Here is a 14,990-nt window from a genome sequence, read left to right as displayed (position 1 = left end):
GGCCCCCAATAATAATAATAAGAACAAATAGAAACACAATGGTTGCCTCGCAGCTTCGCTGCTTGGCCCCCAAATATAGCTGCAAGCAGCAATGAGGGGGCCAAGCAGTGAGATCAGCAGGCCAGATTTGCCATGTAAGTCAATGCCGTTGCATCAGACATATAGCCTTAAGCAGTCACAGCAAGTTCCATGCCATACAACCCAAGATTGGCTGAGTTACAAGGTCAAGTTTCACATCAAAACATAACTGATTTTGTGGGGCTGAACCAGGGCTGAGTGTCGCCGCCCCCTCCCCCAGCCAGCCCACCGCCGCAACCGCCCCTGTCCATCCCACCCCGTCCCACCCTTGCACGCACACATTAGAATGAACTAGATGGAACTTGCTGTCATCAGTTTCACATCAAAAATAAAAGATTGACTGAGATATGATCACACTTGCTGTGATTTAAACATAGAGGTCAACAATTGACGTCATAGGGTGTGTTGAACTCGGCTTGGCCCAAGGATTCCAATGATACCTCATTTTGCCATTCGGGTCAACAGGTCAAAAGTTAAGTCCGTAAACACAAGTCCAACTTTGGCCTGTTGGTGGCGCTAGAGCGCTTGAGGTGCCGGCATGAAACTTGGTGAAATGAATTATTGGACTGTCCCCAATTAGTGTGCAAAATTGTATAACTTTTTACCAGACGGTTCTATGGGCTGCCATTGACTTCCATTGCAAAATAATGCGCATCAGCAACTACTGACCAAAATGCATTTTTGTCAATTACGGAGCCCCCTAGAGGTCAAATGTCACCAAATTTCTTGAGCATCCTCCCGATGTGGTCTGAGGTACATGTACTAAGTTTGGTTTTGATACATGAAAGCGTTGCTGAGATATGACATCACTTCCTGTTTGGCGGCTTCGCCGCAAATTTTGATTGGCTGGTACAGGCCAATGCCTCTGTCAATTGTTCCAGAAAGCAATGCACTCATCAGGCATGGTCTGTAGATGGTCTCTGCCAATTTTGGTGAGGATCCGCTGAAATTTGTGACCTGCAAAAACGTGTACGTGTTTTTGATTAAATCCAATATGGCGGCCGAATCAATTACGATGACATCACAAGTTGGCTTGGGTCGGCCTAAGGACCTTCAACAGTAGTACCAGACACCACTAGTGGGTTTCAATTCTAAGCACAACAGCAGCTACAGGCCAAAAGGCATGTTTCTTAATTACAGCGCCCCCTAGAGGTCAAAGGTCACCAAATTTCTTGAGTGTCCCCCTGATTGGGTCCTGAGTCCATGGACTTAGTTTGGTTATGATAGATCAATGGGTTGCTGAGATATGAGCTCACTTCCTGTTTGGCGGCTTCGCCGCAAATTTCGATTGGCTGTTACGCGCGAACGGTTTTAGTTCCGAAGACGAAAAAGAATAACTTTTGTGCGGCTTGGTCTGAAGAGCATGTGTGTCAAGTTTGGTGACGATCGGACAAAATTTGTGACCTGTGAAGTTTTAGTTTCACTTTCACTAAAATCCAATATGGCGGAAAATCCATCATGGCGGAAAATGACGTCATAGGGTGCGTTGAACTCGGCTTGGTCCAAGGATTCCAACGATACCTCATTTTTGACAATCGGGTCAACAGGTCAGAAGTTACGTGCGTGAACGCAAGTCCAACTTTGGCCTGTTGGTGGCGCTAGAGCGCTCAAGGTGCCGGTATGAAACTTGGTGAAATTAATTATGGCACTATCCCTAATCAGTGTGCCAAATTTCACAACTTTTCACCAGACGGTTCTATGGGCTGCCATTGACTTCAATGGCGGAATAATAATAATAATAATAAATATAGCTGCAAGCAGCAATGAGGGGGCCAAGCAGATAGATCAGCAGGCCAGATTTGCATGTAAGTCAATGTTGTTGCATCAGACATATAGCCTTAAGCAGTCACAGCAAGTTCCATGCCATACAACCCAAGATTGGCTGAGTTACAAGGTCAAGTTTCACATCAAAACATAACTGATTTTGTGGGGCTGAACCAGGGCTGAGTATCGCCGCCCCCTCCCCCAGCCAGCCCACCGCCGCAACCGCCCCTGCCCATCCCACCCCGCCCCACCCTTGCACGCACGCATTAGAATTAACTGGATGGAACTCGCTGTCATCAGTTTCACATCAAAAATAAAAGATTGACTGAGATATGATCACACTTGCTGTGATTTAAACATAGGGGTCAACAATTGACGTCATAGGGTGTGTTGAACTCGGCTTGGCCCAAGGATTCCAATGATACCTCATTTTGCCATTCGGGTCAACAGGTCAAAAGTTACGTCCGTAAACACAAGTCCAACTTTGGCCTGTTGGTGGCGCTAGAGCGCTTGAGGTGCCGGCATGAAACTTGGTGAAATGAATTATTGGACTGTCCCCAATTAGTGTGCAAAATTGTATAACTTTTTACCAGATGGTTCTATGGGCTGCCATTGACTTCCATTGCAAAATAATGCGCATCAGCAACTACTGGCCAAAATGCATTTTTGTCAATTACGGTGCCCCCTAGAGGTCAAATGTCACCAAATTTCTTGAGCGTCCTCCCGATGGGGTCTGAGGTACATGTACTAAATTTGGTTTTGATACATGAAAGCGTTTCTGAGATATGAAATCACTTCCTGTTTGGCGGCTTCGCCGCAAATTTCGATTGGCTGGTACAGGTCAATGCTTCTGTCAATTGTTCCAGAAAGCAATGCACTCATCAGGCATGGTCTGAAGATGGTCTCTACCAATTTTGGTGAAGAACAGATGGAATTTGTGACCTGCGAAAACTTGTACGTGTTTTTGATTAAATTCAATATGGCGGCCGAATAAAATACGATGACATCACAAGTTGGCTTGTGTCGGCCTAAGGACCTCCAACAGTATTATCAGACACCACTAGTGCGTTTTAAATCTAAGCACAACAGCAGCTACAGGCCAAAAGGCATGTTTCTTAATTACAGCGCCCCCTAGAGGTCAAAGGTCACCAAATTTCTTGAGCTTCCCCCTGATGGGGTCCTGAGTCCATATACTAAGTTTGGTTATGATAGATGAATGGGTTGCTGAGATATGAGCTCACTTCCTGTTTGGCAGCTTCGCCGCAAATTTCGATTGGCTGTTACGAGCAAACGGTTTTAGTTCCGAAGACAAAAAGCAATGCATTAATGAGGCATGGTCTGAAGATCATATGTGTCAATTTTGGTGACGATCGGACAAAATTTGTGACCTGTGAAAGATTAGTTTCACTTTCACTAAAATCCAATATGGCAGAAAATCCATCATGGCGGAAAATGACGTCATAGGGTGCGTTGAACTCGGCTTGGTCCAAGGATTCCAACGATACCTCATTTTTGACAATCGGCCATACGCGTCAAAAGTTACGTATGTGAATGCACGTCTAACTTTGTCCTGTTGGTGGCGCTAGAGTGCTTGAGGTGCCATCATGAAACTTGGTGACAATAATCATGGGACTGTCCCTAATCAGTGTGCCAAATTTCACAACTTTTCACCAGACGGTTCTATGGGCTGCCATTGACTTCAATGACGGAAGCGTAATAATAATAATAAGAAAACTAACAAACACAATGGGTGCCTTCGCAGCTTCGCTGCTTGGCCCCCAATAAGAAAACATAGAAACACAATGGGTGCCTTCGCAGCTTCGCTGCTTGGCCCCCAAATATAGCTGCAAGCAGCAATGAGGGGGCCAAGCAGTGAGATCAGCAGGCCAGATTTGCCATGTAAGTCAATGCCGTTGCATCAGACATATAGCCTTAAGCAGTCACAGCAAGTTCCATGCCATACAACCCAAGATTGGCTGAGTTACAAGGTCAAGTTTCACATCAAAACATAACTGATTTTGTGGGGCTGAACCAGGGCTGAGTGTCGCCGCCCCCTCCCCCATCCAGCCCACCTCCGCAACCGCACCTGCCCATCCCACCCCGTCCCACCCTTGCACGCACACATTAGAATGAACTAGATGGAACTTGCTGTCATCAGTTTCACATCAAAAATAAAAGATTGACTGAGATATGATCACACTTGCTGTGATTTAAACATAGAGGTCAACAATTGACGTCATAGGGTGTGTTGAACTCGGCTTGGCCCAAGGATTCCAATGATACCTCATTTTGCCATTCGGGTCAGCAGGTCAAAAGTTACGTCCGTAAACACAAGTCCAACTTTGGCCTGTTGGTGGCGCTAGAGCGGTTGAGGTGCCTGCATGAAACTTGGTGAAATGAATTATTGGACTGTCCCCAATTAGTGTGCAAAATTGTATAACTTTTTACCAGACGGTTCTATGGGCTGCCATTGACTTCCATTGCAAAATAATGCGCATCAGCAACTACTGGCCAAAATGCATTTTTGTCAATTACGGTGCCCCCTAGAGGTCAAATGTCACCAAATTTCTTGAGCGTCCTCCCGATGGGGTCTGAGGTACATGTACTAAATTTGGTTTTGATACATGAAAGCGTTGCTGAGATATGAAATCACTTCCTGTTTGGTGGCTTCGCCGCAAATTTCGATTGGCTGGTACAGGTCAATGCTTCTGTCAATTGTTCCAGAAAGCAATACACTCATCAGGCATGGTCTGTTGATGGTCTCTGCCAATTTTGCTGAGGATCCGCTGAAATTTGTGACCTGCAAAAACGTGTACGTGTTTTTGATTAAATCCAATATGGCGGCCGAATCAATTACGATGACATCACAAGTCGGCTTGGGTCGGCCTAAGGACCTCCAACAGTATTACCAGACACCACTAGTGCATTTTAATTCTAAGCAAAACAGCAGCTACAGGCCAAAAGGCATGTTTCTTAATTACAGCGCCCCCTAGAGGTCAAAGGTCACCAGATTTTTTGAGCGTCCCCCTGATTGGGTCCTGAGTCCATGTACTAAGTTTGGTTATGATAGATGAATGGGTTGCTGAGATATGAGCTCACTTCCTGTTTGGCGGCTTCGCCGCATATTTCGATTGGCTGTTACGGTCAAACGGTTTGAGTTCCGAAGACGAAAAGTGATAACTTTTGTGCGGCTTGGTCTGAAGAGCATGTGTGTCAAGTTTGGTGACGATCGGACAAAATTTGTGACCTGTGAAGTTTTAGTTTCACTTTCACTAAAATCCAATATGGCGGAAAATCCATCATGGCGGAAAATGACGTCATAGGGTGCGTTGAACTCGGCTTGGTCCAAGGATTCCAACGATACCTCATTTTTCAAAATCGGGTCAACAGGTCAAAAGTTACGTGCGTGAACGCACGTCAAACTTTGGCCTGTTGGTGGCGCTAGAGCCCTCGAGGTGCCGACATGAAACTTGGTGAAATTAATCAATGTACTATCCCCAATCAGTGTGCCAAATTTCACAACTTTTTACCAGACGGTTCTATGGGCTGCCATAGACTTCAATGGCAGAGGAAAGATGTTAAATAATAATAATAAGAAATCATAGAAACACAATGGGTGCCTTCGCAGCTTCGCTGCTTGGCCCCCAATAATAATAATAAGAACAAATAGAAACACAATGGTTGCCTCGCAGCTTCGCTGCTTGGCCCCCAATCATAGAAACACAATGGGTGCCTTCGCAGCTTCGCTGCTTGGCCCCCAATAATAATAATAAGAACAAATAGAAAAACAATGGGTGCCTTCGCAGCTTCGCTGCTTGGCCCCCAAATATAGCTGCAAGCAGCAATGAGGGGGCCAAGCAGAATAGGCCGGAGTAGCTACGGCGACAAGATAGAACTCAGCAGACACCCGCGATCAACAGGGCTGAAACAGGGCTGAGTATTGCCACCGCCTCTGCCAGCCAGCCCCCCCACCTAATCACCCCAGCCCGTCCCACCCCGTCCTGCCCTGCCCTTGCACGCACGCATTAGAATGAACTGGATGGAACTTGTTGTCATCAGTTTCACATCAAAAAATAAAAGATTGATAAAACACATCAGCAACTACAGATAAAAATGCAATATTGCTAATTGCAGCACCTCCTACAGGTCAAAGGTCACCAAATATTTTGAGCGTCCTCCTAATGGGGTCATGAATCCATATAGTAAGTTTGGTTATGATATATGGCAGGGTTGTTGAGATATGAGCTCACTTCCTGTTTGGCGGCTTCGCCACCAATTTTGATTGACTGTTACGAGCGAACGCTTTTGCCAATTATTCCAGAAAGCAATATATTGATAGATTATGGTCTGAAGCTGGTCTCTGCCAATTTTGGTGAGGATCCGCTGAAATTTGTGATCTGTGAAAACTTGTACGTGTTTTTGATTAAATCCAATATGGCGGCCGAATCAATTACGATGACATCACAAGTTCACTTGGGTCGGCCTAAGGACCTCCAACAGTATTACCAGACACCACTAGTGCATTTTAATTCCAAACACAACAGCAGCTACAGGCCAAAAGGCATGTTTCTTAATTACAGCGCCCCCTAGAGGTCAAAGGTCACCAGATTTATTGAGTGTCCCCCTGATTGGGTCCTGAGTCTATGCACCCAGTTTGGCTTTGATACATGCAAGGGTTGCTGAGATATGAGCTCACTTCCTGTTTGGTGGCTTCGCCGCAAATTTCGATTGGCTGTTACAGCCGAATGCTTCTGTCAATTGTTCCAGAAAGCAATGCACTGATAAGGCATGGTCTGAAGATGGTCTCTGCCAATTTTGGTGAGAATCCGCTGAAATTTGTGACCTGCGAAAACTTGTACGTGTTTTTGATTAAATCCAATATGGCGGCCGAATCAATTACGATGACATCACAAGTTCACTTGGGTCAGCCTAAGGACCTTCAACAGTAGTACCAGACACCACTAGTGCATTTTAATTCTAAGCACAACTGCTGCTACAGGCCAAAAGGCATGTTTCTTAATTACAGCGCCCCCTAGAGGTCAAAGGTCACCAGATTTCTTGAGCGTCCCCCTGATTGGGTCCTGAGTCCATGGACTAAGTTTGGTTATGATAGATGAATGGGTTGCTGAGATATGAGCTCACTTCCTGTTTGGCGGCTTCGCCGCATATTTCGATTGGCTGTTACGGGCGAACGGTTTGAGTTTCGAAGACGAAAAGGAATAACTTTTGTGAGGCTTGGTCTGAAGATGAAGTGTGTCAGGTTTGGTGTCGATCGGACAAAATTTGTGACCTGTGAAGACTTTTTAGTGTTTTTGATGAAATCCAAAATGGCGGAAAATCCATCATGGCGGAAATTGACGTCATAGGGTGCGTTGAACTCGGCTTGATCCAAGGATTCCAACGATACCTCATTTTCGACAATTGGCCATACGGGTCAAAGGTTACGTACGTGAACGCACGTCCAACTTTGGCCTGTTGGTGGCGCTAGAGTGCTTGAGGTGCCATCATGAAACTTGGTGACATTAATCATGGGACTGTCCCTAATCAGTGTGCCAAATTTCACAACTTTTCACCAGACGGTTCTATGGGCTGCCATTGACTTCAATGGCAGAGGAATAATAATAATAATAAATATAGCTGCAAGCAGCAATGAGGGGGCCAAGCAGTGAGATCAGCAGGCCAGATTAACCATGTAAATCAATGCCGTTGCATCAGACACATAGCCTTAAGCAGTCACAGCAAGTTCCATGCCATACAACCCAAGATTGGCTGAGTTACAAGGTCAAGTTTCACATCAAAACATAACTGATTTTGTGGGGCTGAACCAGGGCTGAGTGTCGCCGCCCCCTCCCCCAGCCAGCCCACCGCCGCAACCGCCCCTGCCCATCCCACCCCGTCCCACCCTTGCACGCACACATTAGAATGAACTAGATGGAACTTGCTGTCATCAGTTTCACATCAAAAATAAAAGATTGACTGAGATATGATCACACTTGCTGTGATTTAAACACAGAGGTCAAAAATTGACGTCATAGGGTGTGTTGAACTCGGCTTGGCCCAAGGATTCCAATGATACCTCATTTTGCCATTCGGGTCAACAGGTCAAAAGTTACGTCCGTAAACACAAGTCCAACTTTGGCCTGTTGCTGGCGCTAGAGCGCTTGAGGTGCCGGCATGAAACTTAGTGAAATGAATTATTGGACTGTCCCCAATTAGTGTGCAAAATTGTATAACTTTTTACCAGACGGTTCTATGGGCTGCCGTTGACTTCCATTGCAAAATAATGCGCATCAGCAACTACTGGCCAAAATGCATTTTTGTCAATTACGGAGCCCCCTAGAGGTCAAATGTCACCAAATTTCTTGAGCGTCCTCCCGATGTGGTCTGAGTTACATGTACTAAGTTTGGTTTTGATACATGAAAGCGTTCCTGAGATATGAAATCACTTCCTGTTTGGCGGCTTCGCCGCAAATTTTGATTGGCTGGTACAGGCCAAAGCTTCTGTCAATTGTTCCAGAAAGCAATGCACTCATCAGGCATGGTCTGAAGATGGTCTCTGCCAATTTTGGTGAGGAACAGATGAAATTTGTGACCTGCCAAAACTTTTTTGTGTTTTTGATTTAATCCAATATGGCGGCCGAATCAATTACGATGACATCACAAGTTGGCTTGGGTTGGCCTAAGGACCTGCAACAGTAGTACCAGACACCACTAGTGGGTTTTAATTCTAAGCACAACTGCTGCTACAGGCCAAAAGGCATGTTTCTTAATTACAGCGCCCCCTAGAGGTCAAAGGTCACCAGATTTCTTGAGCGTCCCCCTGATTGGCTCCTGAGTCCATGTACTAAGTTTGGTTATGATAGATGAATGGGTTGCTGAGATATGAGCTCACTTCCTGTTTGGCGGCTTCGCCGCATATTTCGATTGGCTGTTACGGTCAAACGGTTTGAGTTCCGAAGACGAAAAGTGATAACTTTTGTGCGGCTTGGTCTGAAGAGCATGTGTGTCAAGTTTGGTGACGATCGGATAAAATTTGTGACCTGTGAAGTTTTAGTTTCACTTTCACTAAAATCCAATATGGCGGAAAATCCATCATGGCGGAAAATGACGTCATAGGATGCGTTGAACTCGGCTTGGTCCAAGGATTCCAACGGTACCTCATTTTTCAAAATCGGATCAACAGGTCAAAAGTTACGTGCGTGAACGCACGTCCAACTTTGGCCTGTTGGTGGCGCTAGAGCCCTCGAGGAGCCGACATGAAACTTGGTGAAATTAATCATGGGACTGTCCCCAATCGGTGTGCCAAATTTCACAACTTTTTACCAGACGGTTCTATGGGCTGCCATTGACTCCCATGGCGGAAGAAAGATGTTAAATAATAATAATAATAGGAAATCATAGAAACACAATGGGGCTTCGCAGCTTCGCTGCTTGGCCCCCAAATATAGCTGCAAGCAGCAATGAGGGGGCCAAGCAGTGAGATCAGCAGGCCAGATTAACCATGTAAATCAATGCCGTTGCATCAGACATATAGCCTTAAGCAGTCACAGCAAGTTCCATGCCATACAACCCAAGATTGGCTGAGTTACAAGGTCAAGTTTCACATCAAAACATAACTGATTTTGTGGGGCTGAACCAGGGCTGAGTGTCGCCGCCCCCTCCCCCAGCCAGCCCACCGCCGCAACCGCCCCTGCCCATCCCACCCCGTCCCACCCTTGCACGCACACATTAGAATGAACTAGATGGAACTCGCAGTCATCAGTTTCACATCAAAAATAAAAGATTGACTGAGATATGATCACACTTGCTGTGATTTAAACACAGAGGTCAACAATTGACGTCATAGGGTGTGTTGAACTCGGCTTGGCCCAAGGATTCCAATGATACCTCATTTTGCCATTCGGGTCAACAGGTCAAAAGTTACGTCCGTAAACACAAGTCCAACTTTGGCCTGTTGGTGGCGCTATAGCGCTTGAGGTGCCGGCATGAAACTTGGTGAAATGAATTATTGGACTGTCCCCAATTAGTGTGCAAAATTGTATAACTTTTTACCAGACGGTTCTATGGGCTGCCATTGACTTCCATTGCAAAATAATGCGCATCAGCAACTACTGGCCAAAATGCATTTTTGTCAATTACGGTGCCCCCTAGAGGTCAAATGTCACCAAATTTCTTGAGCGTCCTCCCGATGGGGTCTGAGGTACATGTACTAAATTTGGTTTTGATACATGAAAGCGTTGCTGAGATATGAAATCACTTCCTGTTTGGCGGCTTCGCCGCAAATTTCGATTGGCTGGTACAGGTCAATGCTTCTGTCAATTGTTCCAGAAAGCAATGCACTCATCAGGCATGGTCTGAAGATGGACTCTGCCAATTTTGGTGAAGAACAGATGAAATTTGTGACCTGCGAAAACTTGTACGTGTTTTTGATTAAATCCAATATGGCGGCCGAATCAATTACGATGACATCACAAGTTGGCTTGGGTCGGCCTAAGGACCTCCAACAGTATTACCAGACACCACTAGTGCGTTTTAATTCTAAGCACAACTGCAGCTACAGGCCAAAAAGCATGTTTCTTAATTACAGCGCCCCCTAGAGGTCAAAGGTCACCAAATTTCTTGAGCTTCCCCCTGATGGGGTCATGAGTCCATATACTGAGTTTAGTTATGATAGATGAATGGGTTGCTGAGATATGAGCTCACTTCCTGTTTGGCGGCTTCGCTGCAAATTTTGATTGGCTGTTACGCGCGAACGGTTTTAGTTCCGAAGACGAAAAGGAATAACTTTTGTGCGGCTTGGTCTGAAGAGCATGTGTGTCAAGTTTGGTGACGATCGGACAAAATTTGTGACCTGTGAAGTTTTAGTTTCACTTTCACTAAAATCCAATATGGCGGAAAATACATCATGGCGGAAAATGACGTCATAGGGTGCGTTGAACTCGGCTTGGTCCAAGGATTCCAACGATCCCTCATTTTTGACAATCGGGTCAACAGGTCAGAAGTTACGTGCGTGAACGCAAGTCCAACTTTGGCCTGTTGGTGGCGCTAGAGCGCTCAAGGTGCCGGTATGAAACTTGGTGAAATGAATTATTGGACTGTCCCCAATTAGTGTGCAAAATTTTATAACTTTTTACCAGACGGTTCTATGGGCTGCCATTGACTTCCATTGCAAAATAATGCGCATCAGCAACTACTGGCCAAAATGCATTTTTGTCAATTACGATTCCCCCTAGAGGTCAAATGTCACCAAATTTTTTGAGCGTCCTCCCGATGGGGTCTGAGGTACATGTACTAAATTTGGTTTTGATACATGAAAGCGTTGCTGAGATATGAAATCACTTCCTGTTTGGCGGCTTTGCCGCAAATTTCGATTGGCTGGTACAGGTCAATGCTTCTGTCAATTGTTCCAGAAAGCAATGCACTCATCAGGCATGGTCTGTTGATGGTCTCTGCCAATTTTGGTGAGGATCCGCTGAAATTTGTGACCTGCAAAAACGTGTACGTGTTTTTGATTAAATCCAATATGGCGGCCGAATCAATTACGATGACATCACAAGTCGGCTTGGGTCGGCCTAAGGACCTCCAACAGTATTACCAGACACCACTAGTGCATTTTAATTCTAAGCAAAACAGCAGCTACAGGCCAAAAGGCATGTTTCTTAATTACATCGCCCCCTAGAGGTCAAAGGTCACCAGATTTCTTGAGCGTCCCCCTGATTGGGTCCTGAGTACATGTACTAAGTTTGGTTATGACAGATGAATGGGTTGCTGAGATATGAGCTCACTTCCTGTTTGGCGGCTTCGCCGCAAACTTCGATTGGCTGTTACGCGCGAACGGTTTTAGTTCCGAAGACGAAAAGTGATAACTTTTGTGCGGCTTGGTCTGAAGAGCATGTGTGTCAAGTTTGGTGACGATCGGATAAAATTTGTGACCTGTGAAGTTTTAGTTTCACTTTCACTAAAATCCAATATGGCGGAAAATCCATCATGGCGGAAAATGACGTCATAGGGTGCGTTGAACTCGGCTTGGTCCAAGGATTCCAACGGTACCTCATTTTTCAAAATCGGATCAACAGGTCAAAAGTTACGTGCGTGAACGCACGTCCAACTTTGGCCTGTTGGTGGCGCTAGAGCCCTCGAGGAGCCGACATGAAACTTGGTGAAATTAATCATGGGACTGTCCCCAATCGGTGTGCCAAATTTCACAACTTTTTACCAGACGGTTCTATGGGCTGCCATAGACTCCCATGGCGGAAGAAAGATGTTAAATAATAAATATAGCTGCAAGCAGCAATGAGGGGGCCAAGCAGTGAGTTCAGCAGGCCAGATTAACCATGTAAGTCAATGCCGTTGCATCAGACATATAGCCTTAAGCAGTCACAGCAAGTTCCATGCCATACAACCCAAGATTGGCTGAGTTACAAGGTCAAGTTTCACATCAAAACATAACTGATTTTGTGGGGCTGAACCAGGGCTGAGTGTCGCCGCCCCCTCCCCCAGCCAGCCCACCGCCGCAACCGCCTCTGCCCATCCCACCCCGTCCCACCCTTGCACGCACACATTAGAATGAACTAGATGGAACTTGCTGTCATCAGTTTCACATCAAAAATAAAAGATTGACTGAGATATGATCACACTTGCTGTGATTTAAACATAGAGGTCAACAATTGACGTCATAGGGTGTGTTGAACTCGGCTTGGCCCAAGGATTCCAATGATGCCTCATTTTGCCATTCGGGTCAACAGGTCAAAAGATACGTCCGTAAACACAAGTCCAACTTTGGCCTGTTGGTGGCGCTAGAGCGCTTGAGGTGCCGGAATGAAACTTGGTGAAATGAATTATTGGACTGTCCCCAATTAGTGTGCAAAATTGTATAGCTTTTTACCAGACGGTTCTATGGGCTGCCATTGACTTCCATTGCAAAATAATGCGCATCAGCAACTACTGGCCAAAATGCATTTTTGTCAATTACGGTGCCCCCTAGAGGTCAAATGTCACCAAATTTCTTGAGCGTCCTCCCGATGGGGTCTGAGGTACATGTACTAAATTTGGTTTTGATAAATGAAAGCGTTGCTGAGATATGAAATCACTTCCTGTTTGGCGGCTTCGCCGCAAATTTCGATTGGCTGGTACAGGTCAATGCTTCTGTCAATTGTTCCAGAAAGCAATGCACTCATCAGGCATGGTCTGAAGATGGTCTCTGCCAATTTTGGTGAAGAACAGATGAAATTTGTGACCTGCGAAAACTTGTACGTGTTTTTGATTAAATCCAATATGGCGGCCGAATCAATTACGATGACATCACAAGTTGGCTTGGGTCGGCCTAAGGACCTCCAACAGTATTACCAGACACCACTAGTGCGTTTTAATTCTAAGCACAACTGCAGCTACAGGCCAAAAAGCATGTTTCTTAATTACAGCGCCCCCTAGAGGCCAAAGGTCACCAAATTTCTTGAGCTTCCCCGTGATGGGGTCATGAGTCCATATACTGAGTTTAGTTATGATTGATGAATGGGTTGCTGAGATATGAGCTCACTTCCTGTTTGGCGGCTTCGCCGCAAATTTCGATTGGATATTACGGGTGAACAGTTATAGTTCCGAAGACAAAACACCACAACTTTTGTGAGGCTTGGTCTGAAAATCATGTGTGTCAAGTTTGGTGACGATCGGACAAAATTTGTGACCTGTGAAGTTTTAGTTTCACTTTCACTTAAATCCAATATGGCGGAAAATCCATCATGGCGGAAAATGACGTCATAGGGTGCGTTGAACTCGGCTTGGTCCAAGGATTCCAACGGTACCTCATTTTTCAAAATCGGGTCAACAGGTCAAAAGTTACGTGCGTGAACGCACGTCCAACTTTGGCCTGTTGGTGGCGCTAGAGCCCTCGAGGTGCCGACATGAAACTTGGTGAAATTAATCACTGTACGATCCCAAATCAGTGTGCCAAATTTCACAACTTTTTACCAGACGGTTCTATGGGCTGCCATTGACTTCCATTGCAAAATAATGCGCATCAGCAACTACTGGCCAAAATGCATTTTTGTCAATTACGGTGCCCCCTAGAGGTCAAATGTCACCAAATTTCTTGAGCGTCCTCCCGATGGGGTCTGAGGTACATGTACTAAATTTGGTTTTGATAAATGAAAGCGTTGCTGAGATATGAAATCACTTCCTGTTTGGCGGCTTCGCCGCAAATTTCGATTGGCTGGTACAGGTCAATGCTTCTGTCAATTGTTCCAGAAAGCAATGCACTCATCAGGCATGGTCTGAAGATGGTCTCTGCCAATTTTGGTGAAGAACAGATGAAATTTGTGACCTGCGAAAACTTGTACGTGTTTTTGATTAAATCCAATATGGCGGCCGAATCAATTACGATGACATCACAAGTTGGCTTGGGTCGGCCTAAGGACCTCCAACAGTATTACCAGACACCACTAGTGCGTTTTAATTCTAAGCACAACTGCAGCTACAGGCCAAAAAGCATGTTTCTTAATTACAGCGCCCCCTAGAGGCCAAAGGTCACCAAATTTCTTGAGCTTCCCCGTGATGGGGTCATGAGTCCATATACTGAGTTTAGTTATGATTGATGAATGGGTTGCTGAGATATGAGCTCACTTCCTGTTTGGCGGCTTCGCCGCAAATTTCGATTGGATATTACGGGTGAACAGTTATAGTTCCGAAGACAAAACACCACAACTTTTGTGAGGCTTGGTCTGAAAATCATGTGTGTCAAGTTTGGTGACGATCGGACAAAATTTGTGACCTGTGAAGTTTTAGTTTCACTTTCACTTAAATCCAATATGGCGGAAAATCCATCATGGCGGAAAATGACGTCATAGGGTGCGTTGAACTCGGCTTGGTCCAAGGATTCCAACGGTACCTCATTTTTCAAAATCGGGTCAACAGGTCAAAAGTTACGTGCGTGAACGCACGTCCAACTTTGGCCTGTTGGTGGCGCTAGAGCCCTCGAGGTGCCGACATGAAACTTGGTGAAATTAATCACTGTACGATCCCAAATCAGTGTGCCAAATTTCACAACTTTTTACCAGACGGTTCTATGGGCTGCCATTGACTTCCATTGCAAAATAATGCGCATCAGCAACTACTGGCCAAAATGCATTTTTGACAATTACGGAGCCCCCTAG

This window comes from Alosa sapidissima, chromosome 21 (genome assembly GCF_018492685.1).
Source record: "Alosa sapidissima isolate fAloSap1 chromosome 21, fAloSap1.pri, whole genome shotgun sequence".
Lineage (NCBI taxonomy): Eukaryota > Metazoa > Chordata > Actinopteri > Clupeiformes > Clupeidae > Alosa > Alosa sapidissima.
The sequence above is the reverse complement of the archived record's forward strand: the minus strand, read 5'-3'. Positions refer to the sequence as shown.